Source organism: Mustela nigripes, chromosome 7, assembly GCF_022355385.1.
Source record: "Mustela nigripes isolate SB6536 chromosome 7, MUSNIG.SB6536, whole genome shotgun sequence".
NCBI lineage: Eukaryota > Metazoa > Chordata > Mammalia > Carnivora > Mustelidae > Mustela > Mustela nigripes.
The window spans coordinates 41,564,532-41,585,440 of NC_081563.1; the positions used below are offsets into that span (position 1 = coordinate 41,564,532).

A 20,909-nucleotide genomic window follows, 5' to 3' on the forward strand; every position below is an offset into this window, starting at 1 on the left:
TGTTTGTTTTAGTATTTTGCTCAGCAGCTGGAATCCAGAACTCTGAGATCATGACCTGAGATGAAGGCAGACATTGAACCAACTGAGCCACCCAGGTACCCCACAAAGGATTTGTTTCTGTTTTGCCTAACTAAGAATTCACTCAGGGTGGAAAAGCAGTATTATCCAACAATGTTAAAGGCAAACAGAAAACTTATAGCCACCTGGGACAATAGGTTATGGTTGAGATATACAATAAATCGCCTAAAGTCTGGGGATCAAACATGAGGGGAGAATTTTTTCCTAAGAAATCAGGGCATTTAAATACTCCCATGTATACCTGACAATTTATAAAGCCACACACATGCCTAGGACTTGATGCATGCTCAGGAAAGATCTGTGAAAAGCCTAAGCTGCCATCTTTGCCTGATCTCTAAGCTTGGTGCAAGCAGGAAACTAAGGCTAAGGCAGAGTTGTAAATGGTCTGCCTAAGTAATACTGCCTCGAGGCAGAGAAAATCTGCAAAAAGTGGGAGTTTTTTTTAAGCTTCTAGTATTCAAGAAATCTCTTTCAAAATACTAGCTGAAAACAAGCTAAAGGAACAGAACTTTTAGTGACCACTCATGGAAAGAAATAGAAACTTTGCAGAAATAGACTGGAAAAGTCACTAATTAAATGGATGACTCCAGAGCGAATATATTTAATGGTGAAAGACTGGAAGGCTCCTGCCTTGACAAGGATTCCCACTGTTATTAACCACTGCTAGTTAACATTGTACTGGAAATTCTAGCCATCGAAAATTACTTTTGAAGTACATGGAAGTTTAAAAGTTGAGAAGGACTTCTTGGGTGATGCATCTATTACATTTGGGAGGTGGGTTTACTGTGAGCTATTCATCAAGCCACGCATTTGTGATTTGTGCATTTTTGTATCTATACTTTAATAAAAAAGTTAAGCCATATACCACTGAATAAAAAATTAAAGTTGCCATTGTGAGAGATTGTATTTTGGTTCTAATGTTACTTTTTCCTTATCTTTGGATTAAATAATAAATCTACTTTTAATGGAATGTAATAAAAATATATAAAAGCATATATTAAGCTTCCAGTAAATGAACAGTAAATGCTTTTTACAGCAGTTATTTTTCAGTGGAGAACTTGTGATATGGCATTTCTGATTTAAGCAATAAAAATCTCACTGGAGGTGCTGATAGAAACTAGAGGAAGGATCTGATCTGATGATTTTACATTATTAGCCTGGCTGTTTCTTCGTTTTTTCATTCCTCTATAATTCTGTGAACATTAAGATGGAGAAATGACTCTTTATTTCCCGAAAGATGGCTTAAAAATCATTATTTATTCATTCATGTATGTTGATTTTTTTTTCTTAGTATTAATATTTGAGACTTTGAATGTGTGGAGAAGAACTCTTACTATTTGTACTTTGATTAATGCTAAATTCATTAAATTTTGTCTTTTTGGCATCACCCTTGACATTTTTTTTTTATTTTTATTTTTCTTCACCCTTGACATTTTATAAAGCATTTCTGTTTTCTGTCAATAGCATCATAAATCCAGAAGCATTCTGATATTTTCTCGGCTAGCCCATGGAATCAGGTGTTTTCTGATGTTCCCACTGATTTTCCCAGTTCCATATATTATGTTGCTTAACCCTACTTTTTTAGAATGAGGCTTCATCAGCTACTAAGGCTCTCTTCTACCCTGGTAATTTACAAAAAGGAGATCAAAGGAAGCCAGGTTGGAGGAATACAGATTCTTGCCACTGTGACATGGAGGACAGGTCAGTGGAGGTCATGCAACAGCTGAACTCTATCTTGGGCAGCATCACAAGAATGGGATGTGAATGGTGCCTCCCAGACTCAGAGCTGTGCTCATTCTGTACAAGCAGTCACTTTGATGTAAACAGTGGAAATATACTGATAGTGAGATTAGCAGTTGGTTATTTCAATAGGTAAGAAACCCCAGGGTAATTTGGCCAAGGTCTGTACAAACCAACCATTTCCTAATAGTGCCACACAAATCACTTGCAGTGTTAGCCCACTGTAATTATGGGTCCTGGATAGTAATATGAATATACAGTAATGTGAATGTAATGTGAATACACAGTGTTTTAGTTTGCTGGGGCTGTCATGATGAAGTACTACAGACATGGTGGGTTAAACAACAGAAACTTATTTTCTTCAGCTCTGGAGGTTAGAAGTCCAAGATCAAGGTGTCAGTAGGGCTGGTGTATTCTGGAGCCTCTCTCTTTGGCTTGCAGATGTCTACCTTCTCTCTGTGTTGCCATCTTTGTCTGTCTGTGTACTAATTTCCTCTTGTTGTAAGGACACCAGGCAGATTGGTTTAGGGCCTATGCTAATGATCCTATTTTAACTTTACCTCTTTAAAAACCCTATCTCCAAATATAGCTACATTCTGAGGTACTAGGGTTTAGGACTTCAACATAGGAATTTTGGAAGGACACAATTCAGTCCCTAACACTGGAGTAGTTTCTTATCTTGGTCAGGTGCATTGACTTGCAACCAATATATTATATGTAACAGCATCACATTCTCAAGTCCATGTTCAAAATGGAAATAGTTTAGCAGGTCTCTCTGAGGTGATCATGGGTGTGAAATATAAAAAAAAGAAATGGAAGCATATAATACTCATAACTTCTTTGTAAAAGGGGTATTAACATTTTAGCAGAATTTTGTAGCTAGATACATATTAATAAGACTACATATTTGCAGAAGTACTGTAAAAGCTGGTTTTAAAATATCAGTGTTACTAAAGCACTGCTTTGCCCCTTTCTCCTTTGTTCAGTAATACTAGAACATATGCAAATGTAGGAGGATATTAGAAATTAATGGCCCTCCTAGTCAAAGTGAATAGATTTGAACTCATCCTATTTACCATCAAATCTGTTCCTTCTTTAGTATGACCTCTGTTTTTTAATGATAATACCAGTTAGCTGTCACCCAAAGTGTACGGTCTTTGACTTTCTCCTTCTCTTTCTTCTTATTCTAATGTGACAGCTGGAGCCAAACAGATCTGCTTTCAAAATCTAGGTTTGCCATTTATTCTCTGTGTCCCTGACATGTTATTTATCCTCTTGTTTTACCTGGGTTTCCACATCTGCAAAATATGGGACAGTAACAGTCCTCATTTCATGGAATTATTGATAGAGTCAAATGGTAATATAGATATATAGTAAATATTAATAATCATTGCTATTATTTCCAAGTACCCCTGATTCTATCTCTAAATTTTCTCTAATAGTTGCACATTTCTCCACATTCATATTGTTCCTGTCCTGATTAAGGACTGGTCTTCTTGCTGCCCTGGGCTCTTGGAAATCTAATGCAATTCTACTCTTTTCACTCACTTTTATTCCTTATCTTACCCTGTTCCCTTTATAAACCTCCAATGATTTCAAATTATTCAGAAAATGAGGTTGAATTGTCTTGAGCTGGCTTTTTAGGCCTTTAAAATTTTAGATCAATGTTCCTTTTTGATTCTCTTTGGTCTCAGCCTGCTCTTTACCTGTTGTGTTGTCTTCAATCAGTCACTAGACTTGGCAGTGAGGATGCCCACTCCTAGGGTTTATTTTGAAGATTATTTAGTTTAATTTTTATTGTAAGGATCTATTTAGCCAGAGGCTTCCATCAAGATTAAAACAATAACGTTGTTTAACCCTTAAACTATCCCAGGGGACTGACTTAAAAACAAGTCTCAGAAACCAACCCCAGGTAACAAAGCCCAGATACAAGGGTGGGTCAGGCCAGGTGGAGACATCCCATCAGTGCAGGGTTGCATACTGTCTCCCTAGCTACCAAGGAGTATGGACCCCACCCTTTGAAAGTCTTTTTGGGCGCCAATTCTAACCAAGGTGATAGGCTGGGTCAAATGTCTACTATAGGGTAAACTGTAATTCAATTGGTCACCTAGCATCACTGTGCAGCTTTCTCTGTGTGTTATAATTTCATTGGCCACCTGTGCATGGCCAGGCCCAGCCGCATGGCCTTTGCCCTTAAAAGCTAGCCTGTGAAACAGAGAAGGAATGCCCTCTCTGTAAGAGGTGTGGCCCTGGACGGTCAGTGTGATTCTTGATGCTTGGCGTGAAATAAAGCTTTGCTTGACCTTCACTTTACATTAGTCTCGTTCCTTTAATCACGGACCCGTTTTTTGGGGGGGGGGGAGCACATAACACTATAAATTCTGGTTTTGAGAGCTCCATTAACCAGCAGAGTGACTTCGGGAAAATCAATGAACTTCCCTGTGCTTAATTTTGCTAATCTGTTCTAAAACTTCAGTGTGCATAAAGAATCATCCAGTGAACTTGTGAAAAATGGAGATTCTAGCCATTATTCAAGGGTTTTTGAAGTTTCTAAAGTCTTTTAAAGTTAAGGTAGAACATACAGTAATTGCACAGAGTACACTAAGAGGTGCACATCTTGACTTATGTTGTAATCTTGTATGAAAACCATCCAAATCAAGATATACAGTATTTCCAAGCACCCTAGACATTTATTCCCATAACTTCCTAGTCTATGTCTCTTCTATACATAGCCACTACTCTCATTTCTGTCAAGACTCCATTTTAACAATCTAAATTACGTGATTTTTGGTGTTCCTTTTAGATCTGGCTTTATCTCATTCTAAATTTCTAATTCAAATGGAGAAGTAATTTGAGTATGTTCACATTGGTATCCCCAATTTAGATATTTAGAAATGTTTCTGCAACCCCTGCCCTCACCTCTGTAGGTAACAAAGGAACTCCCTCTCCTTTGATTTTCCATCTCCCCAAACCTTCATATTCTTTCTTAATCTTCAGCTTTCTAGTGGTTCCTTCTTAAGCTAGGTTAGAAATACAAAATATTAGAGTTAGAGGTCAGGTGTTCCAAACCCCATCTCTTAAGGCAATTTCTTCTGCAGCATCCCTGGCAAATGGTTTTTTACTTCTGCCTGAAAGCTTCTAGTGCTGAGACATGATTATATCACATTATTGGTTATTTTTCTTTGTTAGAAAAGGCATTCATATGTCGAGCTTGATACATTTGATCACAGTTACACCCTTTAGCATAATGAAGATTATTTGCTCTTCTTTTCCTGTGGGAGCCTTTCAAATATCTAAGGCAGTTGACATATACACCCTGAGATTTTTCTTTGGTAGTTGGAATCAAGACTCCCAACACCTTGCTGAATCCTGCCATAACTTTCAAAAACCAATGAGGTTGAAGGCTACTATGCAGTTAAAAAGCACAATAACCTACCAGGAGAGAAATTACATTATGCTGTAACACAATGGTTGAAGCAATAATGTGTAGGTTCTACCCTACTAGGACATATGGAAGAGCACATATCTCTTCCCTTACTTCAAAACCAACTTCGAGGACATGCAACTTATGCAGCATCTCTGGTCTCATGCCTAGATGGTCCCCATGCATGGTTTGGTGTTCTGCTATTGCTATCTTAAAGTTCTCAACATATTTTAGAAAAAGGACCTGGCATTTCATTTTGCAATGTGTCTCACACACTGAACAGCCAGTTCTACCTTTCTGGTTGCATTGCATTTGTTAATGCCCTACATATTTTGATTTTTCTTTTTTTTAATAATGCTTCCTATAAGTGCCATTAAGAGTATATTATATTTTATCGTCCTTTTTACTTATTTCAAAAAGCTTTCCTTAGAGCAGTGAAGATAGGTTCAATATAATAATCACACTCATGTTATAGATGCACAACCTAGGGTTTAAAAAAATTAAGTGAATTGCCAAGTTTTTATAGCTTATTAGTAAGAAATCTAGGACAGAACTAGGTCTCCTGTCTTGAGTATCCTTTGGATAGGCCGTCTTCTCCTGGGATAGTGTTATATTCCAGATTTCCAGGGTTTGAGTTGGACACTCTAATCTTACTAATTTTCCAGGTTCTTAGAGTTCCCTTTTTAGTTCACTCTCTCAGCATCATGCTTCCACTTGACACTGTGTATTGCTGACTCATATTTAGTCTAGAGTTCCATTTGCTCCTCAGGTCATTTACCCATAATTGCCTAGTCCTTTCTTATCTAATAATTGAAGCTTATTTTTCTACCCTAAGTGATTTACCCTGAGCTTGCATTTTTTTTTAAAGTAATCTCAGGTTAATTTTGAGAGAATTCCAATGCAATCTCATTTTTTCCTCCCTCAATTATAATTCTGATCTATAGCTAATCTCCAGATCATTAAGGATGTTTCAGTAATTGGAAAGAAATCACCATTTTTTTTTCCATTAAGTGCTCATCTAACTTGTGAAGGGAAGTTAAACTAACTTAAGCTGTTGAGACTTGCCTTATTTGACCAAAAAGAAATCCAAAGCAATTCTATGAAAATGTAGCTTCATTTGCAATTATATTAGTCAGGGGAAAGGAAATGGAGAGTATAATGTAACAAGGTTATAATGACTATCTTAATATGGCAAGGTTGATAGTGGCATGAAGCCTCAACATTGTTGTTACGTCTGTATCTTCCACAGACTGGTCTCTCAGCATTGTGGGCTGTCCAGCTCCAGTAACACTGTGCAGTTGGTGCCCCTGTCTTCTGGTGACAACTCTGACTCAGGTTCTGCTTCCTGGAGAGCCCAGGCTAAAATACACATTTTCATATGTAGTGCTTATACCAGAGGTAGTCTACCAGCATTATTAACTAATTTCTGGAGGATAAAAATAAAAGGAATTGAGATTATTTAATTGTCCTTACATCTGTAACAGTGCCAGCTAAGGGAGACTACCACTTTAAGCAAGTAGTACCGTCCTAGAAATAAACTGAACCAGTAATTTCTATCCCAGTCAATGACACCCCACCATCTTCTTCACTGAACAATTAGAAACCTGGGCACTCCCCTTGTTCACTCCTTTCCCTTTCCCCCCACATCCAATCAAATAAGCCCTGTGGCTTCTATCTCCACATATATCCCAAAGGACTCCTACTCCTCATTCACAGCTACACCTACACAATACTCACTACACTCATGGGCCATACACTACATTTACCCATCAAAGCTCATCAGCACTGCTTCTCACCTGGTCTCTGCAATAAACTGGTCTCCGTTGGCACCTTTATAAGCCATGCTCCACATAGCGATGAGATTGGATTTTTAATAATGCAAATCAGATCCTATCATTCCTCTGATTATAATTTCACCCGAGTTCTGCATCTCTTTAGTCTGTTCTTCTTTTATAAAAACAGCACTTAATACCATCTATATACTTTCCCCTCCTATTTATGCTCTTCTTTCTTTCAATCCTCAATCTAGAATGAACAGAGCAGCTTCCTGTTTGGGTCATCATTTATCTTCCTACGCTTAGCAGTGCTAGCACCCAGTAGGTTGCTCACAAATTATTCACTGAATAAATAAATGGACCTGCAAGCCAGGGCTGAAATACAGCCGACCTCCTTTTATTTTAGACCGTTCTCCCCCAATACCCCAGTGCTAACCCCAAGACTTAGCAAACTCTGGCTCCCTTAGTGTTGGCCTTCAGGACTTGCACCTCCTCTGCTTATCCCTTTGGCTTAGCTATAGCCAGAGACCTCACTTGGATTAAGGTCTGGCTTCCCATCCTTTCCCTATGCCTCTTCTGCAATGTTTCTTCAGCTCTACAATTATCCCTCCTATCTGATTTTAGCCTCTAACTAGTCATGCCTTCTTGTCTTTCCTTTGCCTATTTCCAAAGTTGACTAGGTCGCTATTCCCAGCTTCCCCTGCTCCTGCTCCCTCCCTGAGCCAATACTTGCAAATCATCATCTACCCTTTAAACCCTGTAGGGTTCAGTGGATCCCAGGTGGAAAATGCTTGGAGCTACTAAGCCAGATGAGTGCCTCTGTCTGATCACATAACATATTCAGGATAAATGTTTCCTCCAAACTGAGATTTTCAAGTCCTCACTGCTTAAAAATAAGCACTTGTTTTATAAAAATAGTTTGCATATTTGTGCTCACTGAGTCCACCTATGAATCTATGATGAGAATACCGCTGCTTGGCCTCCAGAGAAAAATTGAGCTGTATCTGAATTATTCCCAACTGTTCTCTGATCTTAAAACTTAGCAGTTCACTTAGAAGTCAAAAAAGATTGCAATAAGCAGCTGGCAAAACAATCCTAATGGCAGAGATGGGATGTTGAGCACAACTTTGGCTGGCATTTTCAGGATTTTTAAATGCTTGGCTGCAACTGTCACTTCCATAAGGATTTCATGAAGATTAATAATGTAAGAAAAAGGCCATATTTTAAGTAACTGAACACAGTAACTTAGGACTTTTTCTGGCAAAATAGAGAAGAAATCTGTCTCTCTGTATATCCATCTCAATTTTCATTTTTTTCTTCTTCTTAAAAAATCTGCATTCTGTTTTCTGTCAAGTACATCTTGATAAATTTGCATTTCTATTACCATTAGATCATGGTGGTAATAATAATATATACACATAGGCGTACGTGCAGATATATGCACATATATGTTTATGCATGAGTGTAATATTTTGTAGGGTTATTTGACAATAAAAATGTGAATAAATGAACTGGACTAGTAAATGTGTTATAGGAGGTACTCAATAAACATTAGCCACTGTTTTTATGATTATATTATCATTTCTATAAATAATTAATACAGGAAAGTTGGCTTCCAGCATGACAGTGTGGGGAGTTCCACTGTCCTGCTCCCCAGTGAAACTGGTAAAAAGTATAAAAAGCCAACTATTTAAAAGCCTCCGTACAATGGTCCTAAGGGTGAAAGGCAAATAAGCATCAATTCAAAACAATTTGTGAAAGGTCAGTAAGAGAGGTAGTAGTCTATAGTCTTTCAATCAACAAATCCCTCCCAGCTCAGCAAGGCAAATAATGCTGCGCTCTGGATTTCTACAGCCAAGAACACAGGGTTCCCACTCCTCTAGCACCCAGAAAGACCACTTTAAAAAAAAAAATAATTAACCAAGTGCAAGATCACAAGTAGGCAGAAAGGTTCGCAGAGATGAGCAGAGAGCCGGATGTGGGGCTCGATCCCAGGACCCTAAGACCATGACCTGAGCTGAAGGCAGAGGCTTAAACCAGTTGCTAATTATTTTTAAAACCAAAGACTATTTCCCTTTTTTCCATCCTCAGGATCGGAGATGAGTTGACATTGATGGCCTTCCCTTCCTAAAGAGTGTCTAGGTGCGTTATGTGTATGCGTTCACATGAGCACAGACAGACCCCGGAGCTCACAGCAGTATTATTGGTTCGTAGTAGCAGTATGCTGGCGTTTACTCCCACTTCAAGGATCTTCACATTAAGCATCCCCATTCTACCACGTGCTTGATAATGTTTCCCAAACACTACTGTCTGCAGTTAAAATCCTTTGCATTTTACTCTTGCTTCCAGATCCCTGTGTCTCTGCTTCAATCTGGAACGCACACTGGGGACTCTTTCATTGGGGGCGCCTCCCTCTTCAAGCCTTTGGATGGTTTCTTTTTCACACCGCACGGAGCTAATTTTGTCATTAACATTTCAGGGAACACGCAGTGGCATTTTAAATGAAATACAAATGAGAAAACTCTGCTGTTCTTAGTTACACATTTCTCCCAAATTTGAAAAGAAATCACTGTCAAATTAGCCGAGTCATATTTATCCTTTTTAAACGGCATTGGTTGTTGTCATTATTCTGCCAAACTCTCTTTTTCTAGCCCTTTAGATAGAAATTATGCCTCTTTTGGAGCAACAGTGGGGCGAAAACTGAAGTATGATATATTCAGAGAAAAAAAAAAAATTCCATGAGGCAAAAAGAGAGCTGCTTCCCTTAGCACTTGGCACACACTTCTGCTTTGTCGGCTCTTGTCGATGTGAACGTGTGCATCCATGTTGCACCGACCCATTTCTGGAACATAGTAATCAGTAAATCAATCAATATAAGTTGATTCGTCAGCTGATTGATGAAGAAACCCTTCCTTTAACTGGAATTACAGATGAAGATTATGCTCTTAATTTTTAAAAGCTAACATTTTATTGATTTTTTACAGTGTGCCAACCACTCTGATAAGTACATGAAATGTATTATCTCGCTCAGTTCTTTTCCCTGTTCAGCAGTTCCATGAGGTGGTGACCATTTCTACAGCTAACAGATCAGAAATGATGCACACACTGGAATATGTTAAGAAGTAGTTAAGTTTCCACATTGAGTATTAAATCCATTAAGTATTAATTAATTTTGTTTTAATTAATGGAATACATGGGAACATATGTTTTATTTCAGCAGACAAACCTTCACAGCATAAAATTAACCAGCAATTATTAAGCATTTATACCGTGCCAGGCACTATGATGTGATTTACATAATTATTTCATTTACTTTTAATAATTGTCTTATGTGGGAGATATATTATTAATGTTCTTCTTGCATGGAAGAGAAAGATGAAGCTAGAAATGTTGAGGGGACAGACTTAAGAACAGAAAAATAATAATGGAGTTAGGCTTTGCCATCAGGACTGAATGTTTACCCCACGTGGAAAGATACTTCAAAATCACTGCATAGCTCCCTAGGAGTCAACCACACTGGCAAAAGTTACCATCTCCCTGCCAGCAATCTCCTTTGAACTCACTTTCTTTTCTGGTTGAGGAAAGAGCGAGGGAGTTGTCACCAGAACTATGGCCTCTGGGTTTATAGGACAATGGAGCAAATGTCTTCTAGGGAGAATTATTTTAAACATAGCTTTGTATCCTGTTTTATTTTTCACTTAACATTATAATGTAAATGTTCCCTAATGTTATTAAAGATGCTTAATACGCATAATTTTAAATGGTTGCTTGACTTTTAAAATCAGGTGATTGCAATGTAATTTAATTATCCATTTTCTTGTTACTATTATTTCCTTTTTCTGTCATTTTACATACTGCTGTAATAAGCACCTCTTTACACAGAGATTTCCCCCACACCCTGATTTAAGCATCATGCATACTGAAATTACCTCAAAGTGAATTTGGGGGCTTAGATATTTTAAGTCTCTTGATGTGCATTGCAAAATTGCCTTCTAAAAGTCCTGTTCCAATTTATACTACCCCAGCAGGCTCATAGTACCTTCGTATTAGGTATATAATTAAAATAAGAGAAACCTTTGCTAATTTTATGGGTGAAAAACTCCATCACATTATTATAATTTCTGTTTGATTAATTATAAAGTGAAGTATTTTTCTAATATTTACCAGGCACAGAATATCCTTATTTGACAAATTTTATTTTTTGCTAAAGTGTTTACTTCTTTGTTTGTATTCCTTATCAAGGAATTCAAACTTCTGCTTTGATTATGGTAAATATTTTCCAGTTGTTGCCTCTGCCTGGAGCAGAAACAGAAGGAGATACATTGCTGAAAGCAAGGGAGCCAAGGAGCCCTTCAACAAAGGTGTGAGCAGTTTGCAGTGCTACAGAGAGACCCAGTAAGGTAAGATTTAGGTCCTATCTGATGTGGGAAACAAAGGCAGAAGAGGAATTATTAAATTTTCTTACTACCTACAGCCCATTGATTAAGTCCTTGAAAGAGGCATAATGACTTTCCTCTAGGGACTCAACTGCCTTAATGTTAATACTTTGCTAAGGGCAAAAGGCAACCTTAGCCCAACCCCCAGGATCCTGCAAGTTTACTTAAGCAAATAAAAATTCCTTTAGAAATTTCCTTTATCTCTAACTCCTCCAAGAGACATGTTGGTAATCATCCCCTAAGCATTTGGCCCACCAACATACATCTGAAGAGTCTCATGACTAAGGTTTTATTAAATGGTAATAAATGACCCTTTCCCAACAATAGCTAGCCCCCTCAGGGTCCTGGAAACCTTCTTCCAAAATCCCTTAGAGACTTACAATGCTGTCTCTAACCATCCCCCAACTTGAAAGTATATAATGGACCATTCTTCATGACCCCCAGTGCAGCTCTTTCTGCTCACAGGTCCTGTCCCCATACTTTAATAAAATCACCTTTTTTGCACCAAAGATTTCTCAAGAATTCTTTCTTGGCTGTTGGCTTTGAACCCTAATGTCTTTCCTACACCAGTATCCATTTTTTCTCCACACACTGTAATGAATGGTCATAAAGATTATATATTGCTTTAGACCAGGTGGGCACTAATTTACTCTTGTTCATTAAAAGGAAAGTGGTTATCACATTTAAAAAAAACCAAAAAACTAATCTACCTCGTAGTGGTTAACAAATAAATGAAAGTGTCACATATTTGATAGCATGGTGGCAAGAACTTCAGTCCCTGCTCACCTCCATCATCTTAGAGAATAGGAAACTGAGGTTTCTGAGAGACAAGTAGTGACTCTGGTCCAAATCACATAGACTAAAACCAGGTTTTCAGTTTCAAGTCTCTGCAAATATACCATGCTCTCTCTCTTGCTCAAAACAGTTCAAATGGAAATATTTTCTGATTAAAATAAAAATAATAATAAAAATGTTGAATCTGGTACATTAGAATTCTTAAGAGAAACAGAACCAACAGAATGTGTGTGTGGATATATATATTTAAGGAATTGTCTTACACAATCATGGAGGCTTGGTAGATCCACAATTTGTAGGTTAGGCAGCCTGTGAAGAGTTGCGGTTTGAGTCCAAAAACCGTCTGCAGGCAGAATTCCTTCTTGCTCAGGGGAGGTCAATCTTTGTTCTAAGGCCTTCAACTGCTTGCATGAAGCAGAGCCTCTCACATTATGGAGGGGAATCTGCTTGACTCAAAGTCCACCAGTTTAAATGTTAATCACAACTTCAAAAACCTTCACGGAAATATCCCTAATAGAAAAAGCTAGGTGCCAACAGAAAGTTAACCATCACATGTGGTAAGAAGGTTAATCAGAATGCAACTGATCTTAAGATTTTTGATAACTGAGGTTTTATTTGCAATGGGATTTATCTCATTGAGACATATAACAGTTTTCTCAGTCCTACTCCACTTTAAAAAAATATATATATACACATATTTTTTTAAAGGATTTATTTATTTATTTGACAGGCAGAGATCACAAGTAGGCAGAGAGGTGCGCAGAGAGAGGAAGGGAAGCAGGCTCCCTGCTGAACAGAGAGCCCAACGCAGGGCTCAATCCCAGGACCCTGAAATCATGACCTGAACTGAAGGCAGAGGCTTTAACCCACTGAGCCACCCAGGCGCCCCTAAAAAATAGTTTTGAAAATATTCACTATCCTTCTTCCGAACATTTTGATCTTGCCTGTGACCAAGCTAGGAGGTGTAGACTATGTGGAAGGAGGGGGATGTTTTTTGCACTGAGTTCTTAGGAACTTAGTTTCTGTAGAAATGTAATGATGTTACTGTTCTCTATTCCCCTGGGGCTTTTGTACCTTTTAATTTTGAGTTCAGCAGCCACAATGAAGTTAAGATGATGGATGTGAAATGGAAATTTTCTGGTTCAGATACAATTATACCCTTTTCAGTGGCTTATTTTTTAATTTTAGTAAATATTCATTTAGCAGCCTCAGGTAGTAGAACTAATGATTACAATTTTGCCTCAAACAAAGAAGGAGACAAATACTGTAATTATATAAAGTACAAATCAAATCACCTAATTAAATAGAGAAAGAAAATCTGCAATAATTACTGGGTATAGGCCCGTTAATAATGCACAGGAAAAGGACCCATAATCTTAAGAAATATACCAATGCCTGATTTATCAAAAGGCAAATGTAATAAACAAGTACATTTTAACTTAAAATAATATAAGCTTCATGTATAATAAATTAACTCAAATGACTCATCAGGTGTCAGACTGTCGATTTTCCTGTTTATATTTCTTCAGAGAATTAAAAAATACTTAAATTATGTGTTCTGGGTGCAAAGAACATTAATACTTAATTGTGAAAATTTAAATACTACTTTGTTATATTCAAACTCCAGGAAGCTTCTGTGATTATTGCCAGCCGATGAAAGCAACATTATGTCCAAATGCTCAGCTCTTAGACATTTGGTTTCTTCTAGTTTCTTTGGCACCATGTTTGACTTATATGGTTTGCCATCAATGCTCAAGTTATTTTCCATAAGGGCTGACTCTGTCCTGCCAAAGAAGACTCTACAGCTATCAGAAATAAGATATTGTGCCTTCCATCTTTACTGTCTCTTTCCATTACTACACCAGTTACTTAAAGCAGTAGTCAATCAATACCCGTGTGTGTGTGTGTGTGTGTGTGTGTGTGTGTGTGTGTTCCTATACATGTAAGTATCATACTCTGCCTCTTTCCAAAAAAGACTGGAAAGTTTCACACCAGAATGTTGTTGGAAGCATTTCAGAGCCTGCTTCATGGCATTATACAATGCACTAACCAGAGTGGATTTTACCACATCTCAATATTTTTCCCAAAAAAATTTTTAAAAGATTTTATTTATTTGACACAGAGAGAGAGTGAGTGAGTACAGGCAGGGGGAGTGGCAGGCAGAGGGAGAGGGAGAAGCAGACTCCCCACTGAGCAGGAGGATGTCCTGATCCCAGGACCCTAAGATTATGACATGAGTTGAAGGCAGATGCTTAACCAACTGAGACAACCAGGTGCCCTAGTTACAAAATCTTGATGAAGATATGACAACTATCAAGATCCCTTAGTCAAATAAAGCTCTGTATTAGTAACTCAGATTACATTCCAAATTTCCCAATGTCTTTTCATCTTAATCTCCTTAAACTGTTAAAGAGAATTTCCATTCAGAATTTTCACCTTTTCACACTCTCCACAGCAGGGGAGTTCAGGATTTCCATTATCCTGAAGAAGGATATTCAGAAGATGGTCAAATCCAAACAAAATGCTCCCTAATTACTTTCCACCTCAGAATACCGAAGTGTTTTGGCTTGATCCTATGGCCTCCAAGTTTTCCCCAGATCTTGCTCTCCAAAGACATGATCTATCTTTAGTCCATCCTTCTTCATCCATAACCTTACTTAGGTCGTTCCCATCCTAAATTGGTTCTAAAGCATCATGTATCACTTCCTCCTCCTTTTTCTGTATTGGTTACAAGTCTTCTACAACTTATGTTTTCTTTACTTTCTTAGCTACCCCCTATTTCGGTGTACATCTCATAATTTTTTCTTAAATTGTCCTTGCAACACTGAAATTGTCCTTGCAATACCTTCTAAATGAATCAAACTAAGAACCAAATCAAGTGTTATTTTTCAGTCCCTAACCTCCTTGAGTTCTCAGTGACATTACAGGCTATTTTGAATGTCCCTGCTTAAAATGTATTCTTTCTAGGTTTTCCTAAAAACAATCTTCTGGAGGGCTTCTTACTCTCTCTAACATCACCTGCTTCCTTCATCGGCTCTTCATTCAATTTTGTAGTCCAGTGGGAAGAACATCAGTTTTACAGGTTTTACTAGGATTGAACCTCAATCCTAATTTCTTCATAACGTATTTCTTCTCCTGGAGATTGCTTATTTTCCATGGTTCTCAGCTTTTACAGTTGTAAAATGGGGGTGGGGTAGTCCACACAACTGGACTACCACCACACAGTTCTAACTGTGCTCTAGAGAGTCTTAAGAATGCCTTTCTTAAGGTGCTTGGGTGGTTCAGTCAGTTGAGTGTCCAACTCTTGATTTCAGCTCAGGTCATGACCTCAGGGTTGTGAGATCGAGCCCTGCATCAAGCTCTGTACTCGCTTCCAGGTCTGCTTGTCCCTCTCCCTCTGCTTGTACACACACACTCTCTCTCAAATAAATAAAATCCACAAAAAAAGGAGGAGGAGGAGGAGAGAGCGGGGAGGAGAAGAATCCTTTTCTTATTTCTCAGCCACCACATGATTCCTGCCTTCATTTCAGCAACAACAGACACATTCTAACCTGGCTTTCATATTGGGCATCTGTAATAGATTTCCATCTCTAGGGAAAGATGAGACTGGAAATGTATGTACTTTGGACAAGTGAGTCCATGACTGTTAGCCTACAAAAGTTGATAGAAACTATTTCCTAAGATAAAGTTTGATGAGGGAAGAGATGCCATGAAAGGGCATAAAACGGATGTTGGGCATGCCATCTATTGGGGTGGTATTCAATATGGTAATTCAGGGTGGTGCAGGGGTGGGAGGTGGAGGTGGCGTCTGAACAAGTAAAAGCACTTTCCTATCCAAGTCCTAGCATTCATCTCTAAGATGATATTTTGTTCTAAATGTAAAAATTCAGCATTTATTTTCTGGAGTTGATGTGAGAATTATGTAAGATAATATTTTTAAAGCATTTAGCACAGCACTTGGCACACAGCCAGCAATTAATACATTTATTTGTTTTAAGTACTTTCTCTGAGACATTAAGTGAGGAAATGCCAACTTGCGCTTTCCATACAGTGGCTCAACCACATGCTGCTCCAGTATATTAGTAGTCTGATTTCTGCTACTCATTTTGCAAAACTGAGACTAGAAAAATGGTTCTATAACCAGGAAGGGGCACCAGGAGAGGCATTTAAAATTATCTAGCTATGAGAACTACTCTCTTATGTTTCAAAGAGCGAAAAGGGGGGAAAAAAAGGCACTGTGGTTCCATTAGAGTTCCGCCCTTAGAAAGATGGAAGGGTTAGAGGTTCTCTGAAAGCAGGGCATCTGAACTTTGGAAGCCTGTCTACAAAGTTTCTATTGGAAAAGCCACAAAGATTGCATTTCCCCCACTCTAGAGGGACACATCCTCCCTGCAGTAAAATTCTTTGTTTTATATCACATCATGCTGGGCTGGGAAGATAATACTTGTGATTGCTCCTATATTTATTTTCCCTGCAAACTGCTGCCAGGACACCCTAGTTCTGCGCAGTGAATCATTATTTTGTCACATCACAAATATCAGCAGCACCTAGTTGATTCCACTTAAAATCAAAAGAATGATGCATGTGTGCGCGCATGCGCAGACACACACACACACACACACACACACACACACACACACACACACATCAGGAACAAAGCCCAAATCTCAAACCGAGCATTAAATGTCCCTGAAATTCCTGCAGCAGGCTTGGTGTTCTTTTTATGTAAGGAAATGGAGTAACAGTCTGCAATGCAGTATTGGCTGTTTTACTGATTTGCTTAGGTTAGTTGTAAAGGAATTTCTGCTCTTGCTGTGCATTTAAGTGTGAATGACAAAAGCAGGAGAACAGCTGTGCCCACTAGCACTTTCCTCAGGCACTGACTCTTCAAGAAATCAAGTACTAGGCTTAAAACCAGTACCCTAGTCACAAAAGATGCTAAGTACATTACTTCTTCCTTTGCTAAATTCTATGAGGATAACTATAGTGTGGAACATGTCACAATTTTAAAGTCTCTTACAGTTTATTAAGCACTTTCACATATAATACGCTACCTGGTCCTCATACTCATCCTGTAAGATAGATGGGGCAGGATTATGTATTTTCAGATAAACACACACAATGACTCAGAAAAGTGTTTTGCTCACAATCACAAAGCTAGGAAAAACAGAGCTGGAACCAAGAGTCCTATTTTTGACTCTGGAGTTTTGCTCACTAGAGCTCTCATTTCTTCTACAAGAGCGTCTGCAAACAAACAGGCTTCTGCCAAACGGTGATGTGATGCCAAGCCCACTTTAGGCATTCCCCTTCCTTTCTCTTCTCCTCAACATCCAAGACCCTCATGCTGACTCTCTCTCCCTCTCCAACACACTTGCCCTTGTGTCCTAGTTCCTGCGGTGGGGGATGAGTCCTTGTTCAGCTCTGCACTCCTCATGAGTGAGGGGCTGGACAAAAGATGGATAGTGGCTGTTACAGACAACTGTGTGTCCTCAAATGCATATGTTGAACTCTTAAGACCTGATGTGATGGTATTTGGAGATGGGGGCTTCAGGAGATAGTTAGATTTGGATGAGGTCATAAGAGTAGGATACTTAACTTACAATGAGATTAGTGCCCTTATAAGAAGAGACATGAGACATTTCTTTCTCTCTCTCTCTCTCTCCCATGTGGGGACACAGTGAGAACACAGCCATCTGCCAGCTCTTACCAGAATCAGACCATGGTGGCTGCCTGATCTCAGGGTCTCAGACTCCTGAACTGTGAAAAGTAAATTCCTGTCGTTTAAGCCACCCAGTCTGTGGTAATTTGATTGGTAGCCCCTGCTGATACATGGCTTCATGCATTTCCTATCCTGGTGTGTGCATTTCTTTTGTAATAGAAACTCACAGATGTACAGGCTTTAAGCTGGAGCCCTGGGCATTGGAGACAGCATGAAGAGCACATGGTTACTGAAGTGTAAAGCTGGTCTGATCTTACTGGGGATCTTCTCTTGGTTCATATAAGTCAGAACTCCAAGGGGAGAGCGCTCTCAGCTGCTGCCTTTCTAATGGCCCCTCCCTTCCTCATCCCAACAACAGTTCCCAAAGAATTGAAGACTGACCCAGAGGTAATTAGAAGCTGGTCAAGGAGTGTTAGTCTTGATTCAGCCACTTTTTTTTTTTTTAAAGCCTTGTGAATATGGGGTGTTATTTTTCCCCTGGACTTCCGTTTTCTCACTGGTAAAAATAAGAAGATTAAACTAAGTCATTTTGTAAGCTTTTATCTCTTTTGACAGTGGACTCTCATTTTTAAATGTAAAATAATAAAGGTTGTCAACACAAAAAACAGATAAACATTGTGCCCTTTCCCTTTTTTAACAGAGTGATCTGCTAAGGGAGAGAGAAATAGCTATAAAGGAAAAAAAGAGGAGATATGGAAATGAGAGAGATTTTGACATATATTTTTGTGTGTATATACATTTAGCTAACATTTATTGTTTCTTTAGGATAGTATGGTTGGGGATGCAAAGATTTTGCAAAACCTTGTTCATGGTCTCTGGGTCTAGGAGACAAGACATATGGATCAATAACTAAAACGTGAGGTAGAAATGACATGTGCACAGCTAACTTGCTAAGAAAGCCCAGCAGTGAGAGATGAGAGAGACAGTGAAGGGGACAGAGACGGACAGAGAGTGGGGAGGTAGTAAAGGTAGTGAAAGGTCTGGACCTTAAATAATTAAAATGCATACAAGTCTCTGTTTATGGTCATTTTGAAATAATGAATTATAGCTTTAAAGAGGTGAGTAAAGGGGGCACTGTGTGTTTAATTCCAATGAGATTGCTTCTATGTCCAAAGACATCCCAGTCCAACTGCAGTGTCTCTCTTGGTTCTTACTCAAACAGATTCTCAGAAGGACTTTCTCCTTAGTTATCTGGATTAGCCATCTGTATTGATCAAATTTATCAAGTAGCAGCTAATCTCTCACACAGAGACCTCCTTTATTTCATTATGCCCTAAGAACATTCTCTCTTCATGGACCCAGACCTGTAAGTAGAATTTTATAGCACCAGAGCCTGGTAGAATTTTAATTAACTCAGCTAAGCCTTCCTATTACACTCAGGAGTAGAAGTTTGTAGGTTAATTTAGTTTTCTTAATTACAATGATAAGGCCAGAAAAATTCCGATACAGTACAAGTTAGTAGCCCACATGCTTAATTACCCAGGGTTGCTGCCATATTTGGCATTCTCTGTTTACTGAACTCCAGACTCATTAATAACACCTCCAGACACCTACTCTCTATAGAAAGTCACTTGCTGATTCCAGACCTCAGTTGAAGTTTAACTCACCAGAGAGGTGAGTTCAGTTCTAAACTCTAGCCTTGTGCTGTGGTCACAAGGCACTCTTTCCAGCAGGATATCTTCACCCATCAGTAGGCTGCCTTTTTGATTTGTTGTTGGTTTCCTTTGCTGTTTGTGAAAGCTTCTTATTTTGATGTGGTCCCAATAGTTTATTTTTGCTTTTGTTTCCCCCCTTTCATGAAAAGATACACATCACTGATCATCAGAGAAATACAAGTCAAAACCACAATGAGATATCAGCTTACACCTGTCAGAAGGGCTAACATCAAAAAGATAAGAAATAACAAGTGTTGGCAAGGATATGGAGAAAAAGGAACACTGATGCCCTGTTGGTGGGAATATAAATTGGTGCAGCCATGTGAAAAATAGTATGGAGTTTCCTCAAAAAATTAAAAATAGAAATACCATATGATCCAACAATTCCACTACTGGGTATTTACCCAAAGAAAATGAAAACACTAATTCAAAAAGGCATATATACCCTTGTGTTTATTGCAGCATTAGTTACAATAGTCAAGATATGGAAGCAACCTAAATGTCCACTGATAGTTAAATGGATAAGGAAGATGTGTTATACACTCGTGCACACACACACACACACACACTCACAGGAATTATGCAGGCATAAAAAGGATGAGATCCCTTTTGACATTTTTGACATGATCGTTGTTGCCATTTGTGACAACATGGATGGACCTAGAGAATATTATGCTAAATGAAATAAATCAGACTGAGAATTACAAATAGCTGCGTGATTTCACTTTTATGTGGAATCAAAAAGAAAATGGATATAAAAAACAAACAAAAAGCAGAATTGTTAATACAGAGAACAAAGTGGTAGTTGCCAGAGGGAAGAGGGGTGGAAGGATGGGCAAATGGGTGAAGGGCAGCGGGAGGAAGAGGCTTCCAGTTATGGAATGAATAAGTCACGGAAGTAAGAGGCACAGCATAGGGAATATAGTCAATGATACTGTAATAGTGTTGCATGGTGGCTGATGGTGGCTATACTTGTGGTAAGCCCAGTATACAATGTATAGAGAAGTTGAATCACTATGTTGTACATCTGAAACTAATGTAACATTCTATGTCAACTATAGCAAGTAAAATACTTTTTAAAAAAGAGAAAAAATGCAACAATTTAAATAGTTATCATTTGCTTATCAATTGTGATTCCTTAGGAACTCTCCTGAATTTGAGAGAGAGAGTGGGGAAGGACAGTTTCTCAACCTCAGCCCTACTGACACTGGACCAGTCAATTCTTTGCTTTGGAGACTCTCCTGAACATTGTAGGATGTATGACAGTAACCCTGTCCTCTACCCACT

General features: G+C 38.5%; 1 long non-coding RNA gene across 1 annotated transcript in view; it reads right to left on the reverse strand.

Moving 5' to 3' along the window:
* LOC132022493 (uncharacterized) overlaps positions 1-12,628 on the reverse strand; it is a 133,877-nt gene extending 121,249 nt beyond the window's left edge. The window contains exon 1 of the long non-coding RNA XR_009405595.1: positions 12,512-12,628. This is a non-coding gene — a long non-coding RNA (uncharacterized LOC132022493). The remainder of the gene's footprint in view (positions 1-12,511) is intronic.
* Positions 12,629-20,909: the final 8,281 nt, after the last annotated feature.